Raw genomic sequence first — 21178 nt, 5'->3', positions numbered from 1 at the left:
TTGAGAAACTAACCCTTTTTTCCTAATGCAAACGTTTCTCTATATTCTACTCTTAAATTTTTCTCATGCCCAATAAATGTAAGTAAATTTTATCTGTTTCCACTTTGCCACAAATATTAAATTACACACTGTCAGCTGGAAAACATAATTTTATATGGGAATTTGTTTATTTGCCATTTCCAAGTAGATATTTCTATTTACGATTTTAGCAAATTTAATTTTTAATTTTTTTTTTTGTAAATTGTATGAGTTTGTCAGTTTTCTTGTTTATTTTTTAGATTTTATTTTTAAGTAATCTCTGCACCCGATGTGGGGCTCAAACTCACAATCCGTGTCATGTGCTCCAAGAACTGAGCCAGCCAGGCACTCTGAGTTTTTCAGTTTAAAAAAAATATATTTCATACTAACATTCTGTGAATATTAGGAAATGTTTTTTTATGCTTACTGCCTGTCTAGTAGATTGCTTAGAGAATTGTTTTTCTTATTTTGGGTTAATTGTTGTTTAATTGCTAAATCCAAGGGGTCAATGCCTAGAAATTTAAGTATTATAAAAGAAAATTTTATTTTTTTCATTAATATTATTTCTGTAATATTTCATACACACCTATAATTCTGGAAAGCATTTCATTCATTATTCATCTATTCATATTCAACAAATAATTCTATATTCCTTTTTACCAAAGCAAAGCTTGACTTTTTGACTTTGATTTGTGGAAGTTCATTGTTAGGTAGATGCCACATTGTGTGGGGTGCTGTGATATGTTGTATTTAGCTGTCAATATCTATAAACATTTCTCAATACGACCTGTGAATGTTAAGCTGTTTACACTGTTGCCTGCAATTATCTCTTCAGAAATGTGACAGAAGAAATGGGTTCATGTCACCCATAGGATTTGAGAAGCATCTAGTGAAAATCATTGTAGCTTGGCTTCTATTTTAAGACATTACCTGCCAGTTATTATCATGCACTTACATTATTTCTGTGTCGTGCAAAATATTTTAGAATGGCTTTTATTGTTATTCCTTGACAGTTTCCTGATGTTTAGGACACTGTGATTTCCATTTTTAGTGGGAGTTTTTTGATTACCTAGGTTCCTCCTATCCAAAGGAATGGCTTATGTTTGTTCATTGGTATTTACAAAAATGGCATTGATGGTCCTTTCCATAGGAATAAGAATATTAAGAATGCAAAACCAAATGAGTAGATGCAGTTAATATATTTAAATTCAAATTAAGGAATAATTGTCATAAAATAGCTAATACTTTCTGGGTGCCTACTAGATGCTAAATATTCTTGTTTTGTTTTCATGATCTCGCTTAAAGAAGCACCTACGAAGTAGATAGTATAGATAGTTTTACAAATGAGGAAAAGGAGGATCAGAGATAGTAAATAACTTCCCTAGGGTCTTAGAGTAGTAAATGGCAAATCCAGACACAGCCCAGATGTTTCTAATCCCAAAGCAATGATTTTATCCACTATGCAGTTTTCACTTACTGACATCAAATCCGTTTCCAAAATTAATTCTCGATAGTGGGAAGGGCATCGTGTACCTGAAGGGTAGGAAAAGGAATTCTGTTCATGTATTAGTTATGTATTGCTGTGTAACAAATTACTTCCCAAACCTAGCAGTGTAAGGCAACAAATGCCGTGGGCCAGGAATGGGACATAGCTTAACTGGATCCTCTGGATCAGGTCCTCAGAAGACTGCAAAGTGATCACCAGAGCTGTAGTCACCTCAAGATTCGACAAGAGGCTCCCTCAAATGGTTGGTGACAAGATTCAGTTCCTCATGTGTCGTTGGACTAGAAGCCTCAGTATCTCGCTAGTTGTTTGCTGGCGCCTCCCTCAGTTCCTTGCCACATAGGCTCTCCCATAAGGCAGCCTGGAGAATGGCAGCTGGCTTCCATCAAGATGAGCAAGCAAAAAAGCAACAGAGAGTGGGCAAAACCGAAGTCACCTTTTTGTAAACTAATCTCAGTAGTGACACATAAGAAGCAAGTCACTAGGTACCTCCTCATACTCCAGGGGAGGGGATTTTACATGAATACTAGGAGGAGGGCATCACCGGGAGCCATCTTAGAAGTGGCCCACCATACTCCAGTGTTCTCAGAGGAGTACTAAGGGCTCAGTTGACTCTGGTCTACATCCCAGCTCTAGCAAAACCTCTGCAGTGAACTTCCTTCAGTAGCCTCCACCCTAATTCACACAGAGCTTAACATTATGCAGATTGCAGCATAGTAACTCCATCATAGCGTAGGAAACAGTGTAGGTCTGCCCAGGAGTCCTCTAGACCAAAATTCTCTCTCCTTTTTTTTTTCTTTCCAGAACTAAATATTCATTTAAAATATCAGAAAAGTAGGGGCGGCTGGGTGGCCCAGTGGGTTGAGCATCTGACTTCGGCTCAGGTCATGATCTCATGGTTCGTGGATTTGAGCCCTGCATTGGGTTCTGTGCTGACAGCTCAGAGACTGGAGCCTGCTTCAGATTCTGTGTCTCCTTCTCTCTCTCTCTCTCTCTGCCCCTCTCCCACTCACTCTGTCTCTCTCACTCTCAAAAATAAATAAACGTTAACAAAAAAAAAATACAGAAAAGTAAAATGGTAAATATAAGTAACCATTTTTTTGGTACATTATAATGAGAAGAAGGCAGTTTCTGGGATCTTCTGTGCATGTTTAAAGATACATCTCTAGAATGCCAGCTGTTTGAACACAGGCAACTCCCTGTCTATGAGAGCCTCAGTTTCCTGACTGCGGTTCAAGGACATACTCTCACAGTGCTGCTACAAAGATTAAATAAGATGATGTGTATGAGAGCATTTTGTTAACTGGAAAGCACAACATCTAAATACAAATTTTCTCAGTACTCCCCTTAGCTCTAGAACAGGACAGATTCTTAAGAACAGCTGCTTAGCATACTATTTAACTGTCTTATTAGAGCAATAAATATCTTTGGAATATGGATAATAAATGGACTGTGTTTTTATCACATTCAAAGCAGCATCAGTAGCTACATTTGCTGTTGATTTACTAACATGAAAAAAAAAGATTTCCAGATTTTTTTTTTTCACTTTAGAAATCGCGTGCCTGACCACATTGCAGATTTCAAGGCAATGCATAAGCTTTCCACAGTGTCGAAACAATCTAGCAACAGGCACTTCCTTCAGCCCTTTTCTTCATTCTCCACTGCCCCACAGTTACAATGTTCCCGTTGTGTGTGTCTTTGACTTGAGAGAAAACATTTTCCCATTTCATGTAAGAACTACATGGAGTTTAGGGCCCTGATGGACCAGAAGAGTACATTAGCCTTTCTTCTTTAGTGGCCCAGATTGAAATCTCATCTAATGTTTTCCCATTAGAAATGAGATGGCAAGATATTTTCTGGGAAGTGATTTAGGTATACTAAAACAATCTATAAGGATCTATTGATTAGAAGTAAACTTGACTCAAACTTGATTTGTGTGCAGTGAAGCACCTTGGGAGGTGATGTGATTGACAGTGCAGAATAGATTGGGGGCTGGAATAGTTAAGATACTGCAGCCCTTTGTGGGGTACATGGACAGAGCTTATCTGTAGATAACAAAAATTGAGAAAGAAAAATAAGGAATTTAGAGTACTGAGATACAGCATACTCTGTGAATTTGGTTGCATATATAAATCCAAAGAAATAAACAAACGAAGAAAGGATTTTGCATACAGAGTTATACAAGAAAGGAAATTCCAGGGCATTTCAATGAACTTTAAAAAATATTCCTACTCCCACAAATATGTATTGGTTGCTATTAGGTTATTCCTAGCTAGTTTTGGTCAGTCAGAGTTTTTAAATAACTTGCCAGCAGATCATAATGTCATTACCCATTTAAGTGAAATCAAATACACAAAAAACTTGAAGCTGAATGCCCTGCCCATAATCTTGCAATACATCACTGTAGAAACTAAAAACAAAAGATAAAATGATGATTTAAAAATTTCACAACTAGAGTAATAAGGATAAGGGGCACGTGGGTGGCTCAGTCGGTTAAGTGTCTGACTTCAGCTCAGGTCATGATCTCACGGCTTGTGAGTTCGAGCCCCACGTTGGGCTCTGTGCTGACAGCTCAGAGCCTGGAGCCTTTTCAGATTCTATGTCTTTCTCTCTCTATCTGCCTGTCCCCCGCTCACACTCTGTCTCTCTCACTCTCAAAAATAAATAAACGTTAATAAAAAAATAAAGTCATAAGGATCAAAGATATATTAACATAAGTCAAACCCCAACCCATTATAAAAATGCAGGAGTCTGTTGAAACTTTCATATTTATTCTTTCCTTTCACTCAACAAATTTACTTGAACTCAAGACATCATGCAAATGCCATTTTAAATAATTATGATATTAGGTATCTCCAGGCATATTTTGCCTGAGATAAATATTTTACCTCTTCATATAAGTAGGAAATTAAGATCTGATAGCATTGTATGTATTCTGAAGATAATTCTTGTAAATTGTTTGAAGAAATTTTATTTATTTTTTTAATTTCTTTTTTTTAAATGTTTGTTTTTATTTTGAAAGACAGAGCACAAGCGGGGGAGGGGCAGAGAGAGAGGGAGACACAAAATCCAAAGCAGGCTTCAAGCTCTGAGCTGTCATAACAGAGCCCAACGTGGGGTTTGAACTCACGAGCTGTGAGATCATGACCCGAGTTGAAGTCGGACGCTTAACTGACTGAGCCACCCAGGGGCCCCTATTTGAGGAAATTTTAAACTAACGATAATATTGAACAAGAAAGAACCCCAGTTGTATTAATAAATAATACACTGAAAACAATTAAATATAAATTTTATCTGAGCAGTGCAACTTTTCATAGAAAGCAGTTAAATCTCATGGTGTCTGTATATGCAAAATACTACAAAGAGCAGACATTCTCTAGCAAATTTAAGTCTATGGCATTTAAAAACAACCAAAGGTTGATAAATTTTTAGACATTATCAATGTAGGAATAAGAGTGGCCAAAGCTACAAACTAAGATCATCAATTGTTGTGGAGTCAGCTGTTCTTCTTGAAAATCTGACCATAAGCCATCGAATCCTGTGCTATCCAGGGTGGCAGCCACCAGTAACATGTGGCTATTTAAATTTAAACAAATTAATACAAGTAAAATTAAAAATCCAGCACCTCTGTTGTATTAATGGCATTTCAAGCGTGCAACAGCCACGTGCGGCAGCTACAGTGAAGACCCCACAGGTATAGTACATTTCCCCATCGCACAAAGTTCGGTTGGACACACCAAATTCTATTTCCCATTTGCCATGTCCCTATACCTAGTCTGTGATGTGGGTAGAATCAGAAAAATATGAAGAGCACTTGATATTCTGTCCCAAATGCTAATAATCAGATAGCGTATCTCTTCCTCTTTAAAAGTTAATGAACACAAAACACTTCATGGCCCAAGGTGTTCCATTAAACTATGAAAGTTGTAACAAAATGAGGGCTGGAAATACATATCGGGGTCAATGAAGCACTAAAATATGCTTATCAAGTCTCCATTTGTCCTCTGTGTTTGGCAAGAAGTTAATGGAAAAGGGCATATTTGTTAAAATACATTTTACACTAATGAAACAATATTATCAAAGGAAGTTCTTAATGTGTATAAAGATTAGAATATCACTGAAAAAAAATACCTGAAAGCGTGGAATGGACTTCGCTTTCCTGGGGAAAACAGATTTTCCCTCCTCATATTCCAATATTTTTGCTCTTGCAAGACATAAACTGAATGTTTTTAAATGTTCAAGTCATCAATAATGAGATTAAGTCATAGTATTTTTTTGTATTTGAGCAGTTGCTATCTGAGGATCTCAAAAGTAATACATTGCCTGGCTATAAACATTTAAAAATAAAGTCAGCACGCCTGATTTTTTCCTAGTTTTTGCTGTTGGTTGTGGTGTTACGTGAAATACAATGGTTTCACCAAGGAAATCAAGAATTCTGAAACCTCAGATTTAATCATTAATATGATGACTTATATAGAAGGCAGACTTTTTCTAAGAAAAATATAGCAGTGTTTCTCACTGTTAGAAAAAAAGGAACAGCTGAAGCAATGACTTTTCTTCATGTAATGTATTGCTAGAAACAGGGATCCTTGTCTCTGAACTTTCTTGACCTTAGCCTGTTTGTTTGTTTTTTGTTTTTTTTTTGCTAAAGTCATTAAAATGATTAGAACCTCAAGGAGGGTTACAGTGTTATATTCTTTTTCTCTTTTTAACTTACTCTGAACTGAATCAACCAGTTTTAAATCCTGCATACACCCTATTAATCCCATCTAACTCTTCTGTCTGTCTGGATGAGTTTCTTCAACAGATTCCTTGAACATGCGTTAAAAAACATAAATCACTGGATTAAACTTGTAGGGAATGATGAAAGCTGAATTCGTGTATATACATGTGGTGGGACAAATGGACCCTTTTATTATTTAACCTGAATGAAAGCAATAAATTTGAAACAGGTTTAACTGATGATATTGGTAATCCACAACAGATTTCATAAGTGTTTTTGAATGAACATCGGTTTTGTTCAATAATCCCTTGGATTAAAGAAGGGTTAGATAACTCAAGCAACCTGCAAAGCATCATAGTATTTGGCTATTTATCTTTTATTTTTTACCAAAAACCAATATGTGTAGTTTAGGCTTTAGCAAATCAGGCCAAAAATTACATTTGTCATTTTGTTTTGGAAAATGTGTGGCTGGGGTTAGGCTATATAATTTTACCTGTTTTCTTGGGTAGCAGCGTGTTCTTCACCTTCTATTATTTTTATATGAAATATTATGCAGTACTAATATATGTCTTGTTTTCCAATATATTGACAATAGCCTTTTCTCTTAATTACTTGCTCTACTGACCCTCCACATTCAGTTGAGGTATTCTAAGTTGTATGAATTCTAGTACATGGGATAAAAGTCCTTCAAACTTCTATGTATTCACTTAGTTGCCAAAAAACAAAAGAGGTTTGAAGAATCTTTAGGTGGATAGTTGGGAGTCCATTCTGACAATAATGAAAAGAAAATAACTACTAACATTTATGCAACAATCACTAACATTTATGTAACAATTTTTTCACTCATTACTTCCTTGAATTCTTCACAACAATTCTGTGAAATGTGGGCAATAATATTCCCATTTTTCTAGACAAGAAGACTAAGTACTAGAGTTAATAATCTGCCCAAAGTCATGCATCTTAGCAAGTAGTAGATCCAGGTTTCAAACACAAGTTGTGTGACATCAGAGCCCACGTTCTCTTACATCATGTTAGTTATCTATTGCTGTATAATGAATTACCCAAAAATTAGTGGCTTTAAAACAGTAAACATTTATTATCTCATAGTTCTGAGGGTCAGGAATTCAAGACTGACTCACCTGAGTGGTTCCAGCTCCAGGTCTCTTAGGAGGTTGTGGTGGAGATGTCAGCAGGAGCTGCCATCAACAAAAGGTTTTACTGCAACTTGAGGGTATGCTTCTAAGATGGCTCACTCACTGGATGTTCATGGATTGCCTCCGTTCCTCATCAGCTGTTGGCAGATAGCTCAGTTCCTTGTCACATGGACTTTCCTGGGAGCTACTTGAGTGTCCCCTGGACATAATAGCTGGTTCTTTCAGAACAAGACAGAAATCACAATGCCTTTTATGACCCAGACTCATAAGTCACACTCCATAATTTCCACAATGTCCTATTGATTATACAAGTCAGCCCTATTCTGTGTAGGATGGGAACACAAGAAAATGGATATCAGGAAATAGATCAGCTTGGAGCCTGCCTACAATATATACTCCGGAAGTATAATACTTCCTGAGACAAACCCTATAATCCCGGCATAGAATGTAAAAACCTAGACATAAAATTTAGACATTCCAGCTTTTCATGTCTATACTTAATACTGAACGAAAGAACAGCAGTCATAGACAATATGTAAGTGAGTAAGTGTAGCTGTGTTCCAATAAGACTTTACTTATAAACATGCCTGATAGGACATGTTTGGCCCGCAGGACATAGTTTACCAACCATTGGTCAACACCATTCTTGAAGTAGACTTTTGAACGGTTACTACTTTGATTGAAGGTAACTAAAAGGACTTTAAATTTTATGCAACAGAATCATATTAAGTGGTTTGTCCTGGCCCATAAAATATTGTACAATTTCAGGCAAGTTGGCATTGTCAGGATAGAAAAGGTGAACCGCTGTAAAAACAGAACAAAATAGATAAGACAAACAATTTGCACATGAAATCATTGCTCTAAAAATATCAAGTCATTCTAGAATATAAACTGACTTGGGGGGGTGATGAAATTTTGAAAATTCTTAATTCTGGTGATATCTGTCTGATGAATATTTCATATTTTTGTCTGACTTTGAATTGTCTAGACTATACACTGTGCCCAGCATAGAATAGGCACTCAGTAAATATTTGTTGAATGAATTAAACATCTTATGTCTTTTACCCCTTCTATACCACACACGCCTCACCCCCAGGCCTTCACTGCCTTTTCTTGTCTCTTCAGTAAGTTTCTGAGAGCACATTGTGATATATGATGTTCAGTATTAGTTTGCTTTTAAGAATTCATTCAACAAAAAGTAAAGGGCAGGTAAGAAATGGCTATTGGAATATAATTGAAGATATAAAGACTTAAAAACAAATTGGAAAATTATAGAACAGAATGAACATTGACTTCAAACAGACTGGCTACCAGGAGCAATGAAGCATCAGACAATAGAGTAATTGGTGAGGAATTTATTGGCCTCTGACAAAGCTATTAAAGACCAGGGAAATTTAGTTATTCTGACTTTTACTTCTATTATTTTTACTTTGAGGCCCAAATTATTGTTTTAAAACCCACATTCTACTATGGTTACATCTATAACTTAAAAAGATGTCTACTACAGCGTTCATTTATTTATTCAAACAAATATGTATTGAATACGAACACTGTACCAAGCACTACGCAAGTTCTTAGAGATACAATGGAAAACAAAACATGGGTCCTGCCCTAATATGGTTAGAGGCTGAATACAGAAAAGTAAACAGGCATGGTAAGAACAATGACATAAGGTATAAGGTTCATATCCACCTTAATGAATTGCACATTAAACAGATGTATTCAACTTTAATATTTTCGTCCCAAAGTCAATACTAACCCTGTAATTCAGCTAGTTTTACTCTTCAAAACAAAAGCAACAACAACAAAGCAATACGGTTCCTGGAATGCACTGCTTTATAATGGTGTTCCAGAAAGTGCAAACCATTAAGTGTTTTAAGGAGAAAAAAAGTTACATAGCCAATTTGTTTTTGTAAAATGCTGCATTCAACATAAATGGGTCGCCCCCTGCCCCTGCACTGCAGGAATTCTCAGTGCCTATAATACGGCAATAAGCATTGTGACCCACTCAGAGAGCAAATATGGTTTAGTGTCTTGAAATGTATTTGATGAGGGCATGCTTTTTTTAAGGAAGCATCACTTAGTATCCAGCATGGCATTAACGTTTCTTAGAACATAGTTTGAGAAACACTACCACATACTAATGCACATAATACCACATACTAATCCATTTCACATGTCTTAATCCAATCACATTTATTACATTCTGGGAGAGCTAATTCCTTAAGAGAAATATTAAATGAATACTTTTGTTAGGTAACTGAGTGTTTTTGCAAATCTCTCTAATTTTGCATCTTTCAGATCCAGTATTTGGGTGCTTGTCTCTTTTTAAAAGAAACATCTGGGGCGCCTGGGTGGCTCAGTCGGTTAGACGTCCGACTTCGGCTCAGGTCACGGATCTCGCGGTCCGTGAGTTCGAGCCCCGCGTCGGGCTCTGGGCTGATGGCTCAGAGCCTGGAGCCTGCTTCCGATTCTGTGTCTCCCTCTCTCTCTCTGCCCCTCCCCCGTTCATGCTCTGTCTCTCTCTGTCTCTAAAAAAAAAAAAAAAGTTAAAAAAAAAATTAAAAAAAAAAAGAAACATTTGCTCATGGTCCCATTAAAAACTATCAATTTTGCTAATCCTCAGCTAATTATGCGACAGTATTCAAGGGAGTCCCTGTAGGTAGGAGGCATTTGTGCTCTCAGCCTGCAGAGGACAGCCAAAAGATGAGCAGATTAAGCCAACCAAGGGTAGCACTCAACTGTGTCCCCATCTTAAGTCCCCTTTTTCTTTCCTTTCTTCCAACTTTCTCTCTCCTTCTTACTTTGCCTCTTTTCTTTCTTTTCCCACTCTGTTGTTTTTCTTTGTTTTGTTTTACTCACTTCCCTTACCAATGACAGGTCCGTCTATGGCCACCAAAGGGTTAAATTTAACCCTATGATGGCCACCACAGCAACAATAGTTCAACAGTAGTTTATAATTTATATGTGGCAAAGCAAGTAGTGAAGTAGGCAGCTCATTCATCGCAACGGAAGGGATAAAAATGCTGTCATTATCAGCACAAACTGATACCTGGCTTCCCAATCTCCTCCCTGCGGCTCTATTGGTGCTACCTCTATCTTGCACAAAGTAGTTTTGGAAGATAAGACTGCACCATCTTCAGTATGTGTGTGGAGGGTCGGGAACTTCTTCTTGGATAGGATTTGACTTATAGAGCATTTGCCTCCAAATCTGGCACTGGATATGTGAGTTGTTCCCATTTTAAGGTGCTCTCTCAAAAATTTATTTTGAACAATAAATCATTGTTTGGAGAAGACACGTAGTTGTAAAAATAACTCAAATAAAAATCATTTTTGAATTGTTAGGGAAGCCTTTAACTACATTGGTAAAAATAGAAGACAGAGAAAGTTCATGCAGACAATATTTATTTCTGGGGAGTCTTGCTTCATAACTGCAAGCGTGAGGCAATGTAAACAAACCTTTATTCAGATTACTTTAAAAGGCAATATAACAAGTTATTATAAAATGGAGATCAAATGGATACCTACAAAATGAATTTTTGAAAAAGTCATCAACACTTTTAAAAGAAGCCTATGGGAATCCCTACAGGCTTAAGTAGGAAAATCATCTAACATGCAGTGAATACTTCTAGAAGGGGGGTCAGGGGGTATGAAAATCAAAATAGTTTGAGCTAAAGAATGAAGGCAAGTCTGAGATTGGTAACTGACCAAAGGTAGCACCTGCTTTCCGGAAATTAAAATCATGTATTAGGCAGCTCTGACTTAATTGCCAAATGGGGTGAAGCCCAGTCTCTAACGTAAAAGGGTCCCAAATTATAATTGGGCATCATGGATTAAAATTCAATACCTGAAAATTTCCTCAGAAATGAATAGGCAACTGGGACAGACTGCAGAGCCCAGTACAATGTGCTTCCCGCAGCTGACACTGGCAGGTCACTTTATCTGGCACCAAATAGAGTTCCCAAGTGGTCTTTAAGGGCATTCAGCTGCCGAGTGCTTATTTCATTCACCCCTTATTGTGCTGCCAGTAGCAGATCCAAAGAAGTAGCATGAGTCAGCTCGGTGGATGGAATTTTCTCAGGCTGAGTGATGAGGATGCAATTGCACGAACCCCACTGCTTCTAGTGGGGCCGCTGCTATTAGTGGCAGCCGAATGACAATGGCTTTCACACAACGCGGTTCGCGGTTCGTTCAACAGGAAATTCGAGGGAAGGCAGGACAAACGAACACTAGGATGCTTCCCAACGTGTACTTGGTGAGAATTCAAAAAAAAGTTTTAACGAGAAACATGATTGTTTGTGTGTGATGATCATATAACTTAGAAAACTGGGAAACAAGACGGTGATCCCCCTTCGCGTGTACCTCCAGACACACAGTGGGGGCTGGCCCTTAACAATTCCTGCATTAAGAATAAAACTACGGCATTATGTTCAAAGGTCTTTTTAGTTGCTTCTTTTTAAGGTGCCCGGAGGGATAAAAGTCAATCCATTCAATAGCTTTATTTTTCTATGTGCTCATTTCAGAGCATATACTCAATATTGCAGTGTGTTTCCTTGTTTCTGTCGAGTCTAGTAGAATTTTCTAATCATAAAATAGTATTTCGTGTCTTCTCCCATGCCGGTTTAAGACCTGCAGGAGCTACAGCAATTCCTCTGAGGTCATGAACCTGTCTGATGAACTACAGATGAATGTAAAATATTCTTCCAAGCTTAACAGGCCTTATTAATGTGCAATTCCAGCGCTCGTTTTTTATTTAAATTCATGGAAAGGTTAAAAGGCAGTAGTTTTTATTATTGTTTTGCTTTTGGTTTAGGACAAATTCTGCATGTATCTACAACAGAAACAGTGTGCTAATTATTTCATATAAATCACTGTTAGCAGCAGTATCTAATAGTGCTACCATTACTGAATATTAAGAGTCTTACATTTCCATTAGAATTAGGACCAAGGGCTAATTATTTTAGTTAAAGCTAAATTTGATCTAAACGGGAAGCATATTTGGCATTCAGTCTAGAAACCCAGGGCTGTTATAAAAAGATTGGTTGTGAATGCAGAGAGGAGAAAAATGTATACGGAGCTTTGGTTCTCCACTCTTAGGAGAATAGTAGAGTTACCGTGGGATCATTAACATAAGTACAGTAATATAATTAATATAAGATGTTCTGTTCTTCTGTTTACGCTCAAATTTCAGGGTATAAAATGAATTAATTTTCCCAAATAAATGTGTGCAAGTATCTAAATGCCTCTCTAAGCTGAATTTCTTTTAAATTTTTATTATGGAAAATTCCAAAATTTACACGAAAGTGAGCAGAATAGTATAACAAACCCCCATGTACTCACTGTCCAAATTCTATGATTATCAGCATACTATGTCTCTTGTTTCATCTGTACCCCAACCCTTCCCTCACCACATTTTCCTCCTGAGCAGACTAGGTGTGCAAGACAAATGGGATGGGATGCTACAATTGGTAGAACTTATTTTTAAAACTGATGCCTTCTCAGTTTCGACCATTTTACTTAAAATGTACTTTTTTCCCCAATTTACCCAGGGAAAGAGTGGTGTACTATATCCACAACGTGAAATGATGGATGAGGTGGATATTTAGTGAAATCATGCCTCAAACATGAGAAATTCAGTGATCTGGGTTTTCATTTTCTATAAATTTTCAAGGGAGTTGATACGATGCTCTTTTTCACCAGTGGAATCTCTAGCCTTTTAAATTCTACTGCTTCTCGAAACCTCCCAGCCTTTCCTTATTTCTCTCCTTATTTATTTTTGCCTCTCTATAAATCATAGATAATAATAGTTCCCACATCATAGCTTGTTAGATTTTAATGACAGCCTCCAAGGACAGGTGTCAGCTAAATGAAACATATAATTAAAATTTGTGCTATTCTAAAATTGGGTTACTTGGCAATACTCCAATCAGAGACTAACCCCATTCAGATGATAGGCATGTAGTACTCATCCGGGTTACAGAATGTGTGCAGATTCCATCCAGGACGGTCTTTGCTAGGGGCCAAAAATATGATGGAATGCTTAGTCCGGCACACCCACATTGCAGGTGTTTCTACCTGGTGCCCGAATAAGTGTTCTATACTTCGGGACTTTGGCAACCAGTACTCTTGTTCGTGATTAACTCAAAAATTTGGGTGAAGCCTATATGTTTTACCAGGCAGTTAATTTAGGTATAGGGATGTATGTAATATGGATACATAGGTGATCGTCATACTTACGCAATAAGTATGGTATTATAGAGTTCTTTAGCCTCTAGGTACTTCCTCACTAAGAGATAGAGAGGCATGGTCTCAGTCTCAGTCCTGCACATACACACCATCCTGTTGGATCCCGTCCTTGTCCTTTCAAACATGGTTATCATTTCCCTACAAGGAATATCTTCTGAAGTATGCTACCTTGCGAAGCTCCTAGACACTTGTGGCATTCACTCAAAAGCAAGCTCTCTGACTTTATTACTGTCCCTGTTAATTTTGTTCAGGCAACTCTTCAGCCTTTCATTGATCTCTATATCTTTGGATTTGCTATTTTTTCCCTGTACCACGCTGCCAAGGGAGCAAACCATACTCTCTACTGAGTTGGAGAAGTCATAATCTTTTCACCTGCAGCCCTCAACTATTGACACGCTGCATTAATTTGTGCCATTCTCTTGGCCCCGCTAACCACTGAGATGCATTCCCTCCTCCTCTTGGATTCCTGGGTCTTCAATCTGTTTGCTACACACGGTCCTCTGACAAGGGTCTCCTCAGCCTATACAGCATCTCAGGCAATACGACTTTACTGACAAGTCTCTGTAGTCTCACCATGCATGCTCCTTGGGAATACACTGGCTGGCAGACACATCAACCAGACTCAGCTCTGTTTTCTAGTGGAGTCTTGAGTCTCGAAGTCTCTGGCCTGCCTTAACTCTTAAGCCTGGGCCTCTGCAAATTAGCAGCCAGACTCGGAGAAGTTCTTTTCCCCAACCAGGTGTCACTTGCAGGATTATCCTGTTAGGAAATTAGTCCCTTCTCTATGCTTATGTATGCAGTCTCCCATTTCAAATCTTTCCCTTCTCCCATAGCTCCAGGCACAGGGGGAAAAAAAATTCAAGTTTCTACTACTCAACCAGAAACACCTTTATTTTTGAATTATTTAAATGTTCAATCTTTCCTGCCTCCCTGTGTGTGGGTTTCATTCTAACAAATGCACTATAGAAAGATCTAGATGTATATTTTATTTGATTTTCTTTTGAATACATCTGGATTTTTAAAAAAATCAGTAAGAAAAGGCACAAACCATGAGGAAGGCATTCAGGGTAGATTAATTGCTTATCAAGTTTTCATTCTCTCCTCAAACTATATTGAACCACTTGTTTTACATGAATTCCAAAGGCTGGCACTAGCTTTTACTTCAGGAAATAAATGACACACGGTATTATATTTTAAGGACCATTAAAACCTTGAAATTGCACAGTGACTTAAAAAACAACAAGTTATTTAGCCTGGATAGCTTCGTAATGGTTATACAATGGGGAAATTCATTGTTAAATGACCCTCCCACTCTAACTTCACATATAATACTTGGCAGGAAGAGGAAGGAGAAAGGCCACTAGCATCCGGGTACACAGGGTATAATGTAAAGGGTGCAGGAACATTATGGGTCTGCGTACTAAGTAGATCGGTGGGAATGCCCCAAAGTCTTCCTCGGAATCTGGTGCTTGTTGACCCATGGTTGGTGATCAGAAACTATTTTTGCCCAGATTAATGAGGCTAGGTCATTGCTGTTGTTTGTCATAAATCCAAAGCTCTATATTCTGTTACAGAATGTGTTCTTATCTATATGTTAATATGTTTGAGATAAACAGCAGGAAGTAGCAATAATATTGTTAATGAAACTATTCTAATATATGATTTTGGAATTATAGTAAGTGCCATTTGAATCCGATGCTTCTATTGTCTAATTTATCACCTTTCTAACCTTTTATTTTACACCTTCATCCAGAACATCTATGAAAGCAGTGAAACCCAGCTGCCATATTAAAGGCTGAATATGCCGCGTTCTAAAATAACAAGAATGATAACATTCGAGCAAAATCACAAACCACCACCAACAATAAACAAAACCAACCCCCCCCCCCATTTTTATGATGAAAACCAAACTGCATTTGGGTCTATAAAGAAGCAATAATTGCTTAACTAACCAAAGTGATACAGTTCATTATTTTCTATTGCACGTTTATGTAGTTTTACCCCCTGAAGCACATACAATTCTGTTTTTTTTTTTAATATGATTTACATATGGCACTTGAGGAGAGATGTTTTAGAAAACCATAAAGTTTTCTTCCTTGTAAAACCATAAAGTTTTCTTCCTTGTAAAAGCAATGTCCTTTCCTGTTAATGCCAAGGATGCTTTTCCCCAAGCTCAAGACAGTGTAGCCACTAATGAGGAAAACACGGCGAGTACCTCAGTTGAATGTTTTCCTTTGTTTATCTACAGGGAGTTCATTCTGCCATGGGAAGAGTCCCTTAGTATCAATGAGTCTGAGAGTGCTCAAATACTGCCAAAAGGGAAGTTGCAAAGCTTTGTGTACCTGCGGTTTAAATTGATCCAAAGCGATGGAAAAGGAACGCTATCATCCCAGAGAACATCCTTCACATCGTTTCCATTGTCTCCATTTATAAAATACCTTCCTATCTGTGTCGGTCCCGTTTGCGGTTCTAAAGTCACTGGTTGGCAATATTAGGAGATGTGCTCCTAACTGACAAACTCTGTTACTGGCACTTGCCACTTATTAAAGGGATATGATGATTTGGGGCCTGTTTGGGGTTTCCAGAGTGGTTTCAGAGACTGGCAATCAGTCCTTGAAAAACATTCTATGCCCAATAATAATGAGCACCTTCAGATGGATTTTTTTAAAAGGTGGCATTAATTCAGAATATAAATTAAGAGAATACGTTTGATGGTGAAAAAGTACAAACCTACCCACACATTTTGGTTTCATGTATAAAATATAAATAGCAAATGAACTCTCTTTTGTGTCCTCAGAGAGAGCTGCAGCTTTTTTTTTCCTTCTGAAGGGTGTTCAAAATATGCTATTTTAAACATAATAATCCATAAATAAAATACAGAGCTTGCCAAAATAATTTTTTACCCATATATATAGGGCCTTTAGACACTGTTCTGAACCCTGATTTTCTCCTGAGATACAATTTAAGAGCTTAAAAATGTCTTTAAAAGACTTCCTATGAAATATGCAGGGTTTTTTTTTTTAAATTTGTGTTTCTATATGGCCAAATTGCTCTGTTGTGATAAATACTGTATGTAAAATTACCAGATTTCCTGGCATTCCATTTTTACAGGGGATACTGCATCATTAAGCATTGAAAGAATATAATATAACTATTGAAACTGCTTAACATATTTTGTAACCATAAATTATTATCCAAAAATATTTTTCAAGTAGATAAAAAGAGTTGTCAATTCTGCATAGTGAATGCCTCATAAGGGGCTCGTTTGTGGTTGAAAACTGAATAAAAGCAGTAAATTAAGACCAGACTTAACCATAGAGAAGCTGTAATCCATTGCAGATTTCCTTGGTGAATGAAGTATTGTTATGTGGATTTATCCTCCCTGCTTGTACAGTTAACCAGTCACATCTGGGGCCATAGTGTTGTCTGTGCTCACAGACAACTTGGGTTCACTAACCCCAAGGAGGGAAGCCCACTCTGGTTTGCCTCGCATTGATGGGTGCAAAAGAAACTTCACGATCATTTCACACGGGAGCCGCCTGTGAACAGGCGGATAGGATATTGAACCGCACCATTGTTAAGGATGAGAGGGGTATCACAAAATGAGCAGGCACTTGAGAAACAGCAAGTGACTCCCGGCGTCCAGGTTTCTAACGGAAGGGTGTTAGCAGAGGGGGCCGGGACAAAGCCAAGTGAAAAGGTGGGTGTGAAAAAAAAGACGGTGCGTCTGGGCTTTCTGAATGCAGTCAGAGCTGAGAACTGATGGCAATATGGTATACATTAAAGAAGCATCACTCATCATAAATATTCAATTTCAAGAATTTAAATAGTTTACAGACATAGAAGCCCTTGATGATTATTTTATCCAGCATTGTTGATTTTCCTCTGTTGTCTGTTGGCAGCCACCATAATTAATGAATAAGATCCTGGAAGCCCTGACAATGAGTCGGTTTAGTCTTCGGTCTGTGTATTTTTCTTTGTGATTACATGCCAATAACATAACTGATTTGCCTTCTCGTAAATTAAACTGGGGGGACAAAATAAGTCCTATTTCTGCTATTATTTTTTTTTCAGAGCCCAATGTTTCCAAAGGACATTAACTTTGATTTCTCTGATGAAGGCTTGTGGCTGCGCCCCTCATGCTTTACGAAATACTACCAAGTCAGAGCCGAAAAGAAAACCGTAAGTGAATGTTATTTCAAGAACAGTTCTTTTTCATTATTTAGGAAAAATTTTCTCATACTTCTCTGTAATTCATCCCAATATGCTCACTTTGTAGGCAATGTGGGGAAAGAGGAGGGAGAGAGAATACACTTGTGAAAATGCCTTTTTATTCCATGGAAGGCTGATATTTAAAAATCGTAAGACTTCAACATCTTTTTAAAACAGTATTTTTATAAATAAGGTCAGCTTTGCAAGAAAAAAAGAGCTTATTTGTGAACATAAGTTACTACCTGTGCCTTACTATTCAGGTAAAATATAGGTAAATAAAGTATGGATATACTAGCTTGTTCGAGGATTCGAATCCTTCAGATAAAAAAAACTTTTTCTCAGATTTTTTTTTTCAGTACTGGAATATTGCTTTTCTTTTTAAGAGGGGAATATGTTTAGATTAATGAAACTGTTATCAGATTCAGTAGTTTTACAAAAGGATAAATAGGTGATTTGCTCAAGGAAAGACCATTGGGACTTAACGTGACATGGAACTCCTTGCATTAGTAAAGAGATCCCAGAAAACATCAACTCTTCCGAATATGTGATCTCTATTTAAGTAAAGAAAACCACAACTTGATTACACCCATTACATCTTTACAAAAGTGCCTGTTTCTGAGGATAGCATAGTCTTAAAATCCCTAACACTGCAGGATATCTATATCTATATCTATATCTATATCTATATCTATATCTATATCATCATCTATACCATCCATAATACTTCTGAAGTTGCAAAGCTTTTCCTTCTAGTTAGTGAAAGGGGGGACTATGCTAGTTGTCTGTAAGTTTAGTTCAAATTGCCTGCAAAAATTGTATACGTGCCTGAACCTAAAGACAATGTTTTAATCAAATACAACTACTTAAATCGCTCATCCCCTTCCCCCATACCCACACCCCTCCGAAGCTGAACAGAGAAAGCGTCAGTAGAAACTGTTATCAGCAGCCAATTACTCTTTGGTGCTTTGGAGTTATCTTTTCCAAAATGGTTGCAGATTGATCAAAATAACGATTTATTGTTATACTTTTCCATGGCTTCTGTGTACTGCAACAATTTAATAAAGTAATAGGATTTCTCCTTGAAAGAAAAGGTTCTCATTAGCGTTTGTAATCCCATGTTGTGTGGCATGGTAAGTGTTGTGAAAAGGTTATGGATCTACTCACCGTAGCGTCAAAAGTGTAAAGGTGATAGGCGAGATTCTCTTTGTTGCAAGTGCTGAGAAATAATCATTTAAAGGTCAGTTGCACTCAAAAAAAAAGAGAGAGAACATTTGTTTAATAAGTAACTCATTTTGGGATATGCTGCACTTTTAAAGGTTACAGAGTAGACCAATTTGCCAGTGATGTCAGCAAGAAGTACTATTAAAGTCATTGGTCCTATTAAAACAATCCTTCGTAAAATTCAGATTGCATGCCTTCTCACAGAGCCCAGCACACATCAAAAAAGTGCCTAAGCTATTTATCATGTGGTTTCAAGGAAACATTGCCTTCTGCACTTTACCTTAAGTACTCATCTCCTCTTAAAAGTAACAAAGAAGTATTAAGTGGGAAAATATGTTAGCACACACACACACACACACACACACACACACACACCCATTCCACACCTGACTCATTCTATTTTGCTTTATTGTTTCAGTTTTATTAATTTCTAAGAACATGCCTATATGCCATGGATTATAAGATTTCTCACTGTGTCCTATACCAATAACTGTCTTGCTAGAAACTCTTACACGAATGAAAAACTATTTCTATCCTTTCCTATTCTAAGAGCAACCTCCCTCACCTACCCTTCCTCAGAAAAGACAAAGAGAATGGGGTTTGGCAATGAAATGGAATATTAATCTCATAAGCAGACAAAAGAGAAGTAACAATAATTATAATATGGGTAAAATTTGTTTAATACCAGAGTTTTTTTTTTTTTTCAACAGCTGAACAAAGGTAGTGGTTTATTTAATATAGCCTTTGTACTATTAAAATCTTTGCCTTCAGGGAACTGATGCACAAGAAATAAAAGTTATTTTGTTGTTTTTATAGTTAGCATTTTCGAAGCAGTGTTTTAAACTGGCAATACTTTTCTCTAGAAGATCAGCTCTTGCCCTGAGATGAGTATATGAATAAAAAAAACTTCAAGAAAAATCTCTGCAGAAAGCAATCCCTTTGAATACTTGATTGCTTTAGAATTACATTTACTTTTTTTACTCTTTACATAGGTTGCAAAGCTCCCTAGTTGTGACATTTTGTTGGTGGTAAACAATGAGCTCTTAGATTTTTATAAGAAGTTCGTTTTTAACATATGCTAAATAAGAAATTTAATCACAGTTTAAAACAATATATTTTCATGCAAACTTCAAAGGTTCGTTATTCAGACTAAAGGAAACTAGAAAGCTTATAACGCTTGCCCTATTGTAGAGTAAGAACTGTCTTTATGTACATAAGACATTGGCAATTAGAAGAAAATACGACACTCTTATTTCCAGCAACTTAGCTAAGAATCAAGTTATTCTCTTCATTTGCCTTGCTTTTCATTTGAAAGAGAGCAAAATCTATTTCCTGGGCAATTTTGCAGAGCAAAGATATTAATACTTTGGGGTTTAATTGTATCCTGTGTTTAAATACACTGTGGGTGAAACCCCAGACCTCTGCTTAATTGCTGTGAGAAAATAGCCTGATTTCTCTGAGATTAGGCACACGCTTATGTATACTTTGACCCAAGAGTGCCTCCTTCAGAATTAATCTTCTAAGGTAGAGGGATTTGCTTTTATATGTGCAGCAGGCCCATTCGTGACAAACGGGGCCTAATAAACTAACTTCACCCCCCAGACCCTGCTTTTGCTGTCAACGTTTTTCTTCATCTATTCATTTCACACATCTCTTGTCCGGTGGTTTATTAGCAAAACCCTGAACTGGGCGGGAGGAATCATTTTAGTGGTGTTTTTTAATTAGAGCGCTTTCAAATTTAAATCAAATACTTCAGAACTAAAATTGTAAAAACAAAAACAAAAACCTTTCATTTTTACCAATAACACATAAAAGGTTCTAAAATAACTCCATTTAGGTAAATACCATAGCCCTGTGAAAAGGCAAACAATTCATATTTACTTAAAATTTTGTTCTGCAGCTGTATTTTGTTGGATTCGTCTAATGCATGAAAGCACTTTTTCTTTCCCATCAGCAACATCAGAATTGTTTTTGCAAGATGTAGCAGAATGTTCTGGTTTTTAAATATTTATATTAATCAAAGTTAGGGCTGTTTATATTTTTTGGCAATAGGGCTTTTCTTTAAAAGTGATGCACTTCCATTTAACTAAACAAAAGTGT

General features: G+C 37.1%; 1 protein-coding gene and 1 long non-coding RNA gene across 9 annotated transcripts in view; one reads left to right on the top strand and one right to left on the bottom strand.

Moving 5' to 3' along the window:
* The window catches only part of ADGRL2 (adhesion G protein-coupled receptor L2), a 624153-nt gene that overhangs the window by 227973 nt on the left and 375002 nt on the right, over positions 1-21178 (top strand). For all 8 annotated transcript variants that reach the window (XM_058716832.1, XM_058716841.1, XM_058716842.1 and 5 more), the window contains exon 4: positions 17720-17827. The gene's annotated coding sequence lies outside the window, so the exon portion shown is untranslated. The remainder of the gene's footprint in view (positions 1-17719; positions 17828-21178) is intronic.
* LOC131504496 (uncharacterized) overlaps positions 1-21178 on the bottom strand; it is a 51366-nt gene that overhangs the window by 22157 nt on the left and 8031 nt on the right. The window contains exons 3-4 of the long non-coding RNA XR_009258024.1: positions 19022-19073; positions 7385-7617 (exon numbers count right to left, since the gene is read on the bottom strand). This is a non-coding gene — a long non-coding RNA (uncharacterized LOC131504496). The remainder of the gene's footprint in view (positions 1-7384; positions 7618-19021; positions 19074-21178) is intronic.

The sequence above is a fragment of the Neofelis nebulosa genome, chromosome 2, assembly GCF_028018385.1.
Source record: "Neofelis nebulosa isolate mNeoNeb1 chromosome 2, mNeoNeb1.pri, whole genome shotgun sequence".
NCBI lineage: Eukaryota > Metazoa > Chordata > Mammalia > Carnivora > Felidae > Neofelis > Neofelis nebulosa.
This window is presented reverse-complemented; position numbering and strand designations above follow the sequence as displayed.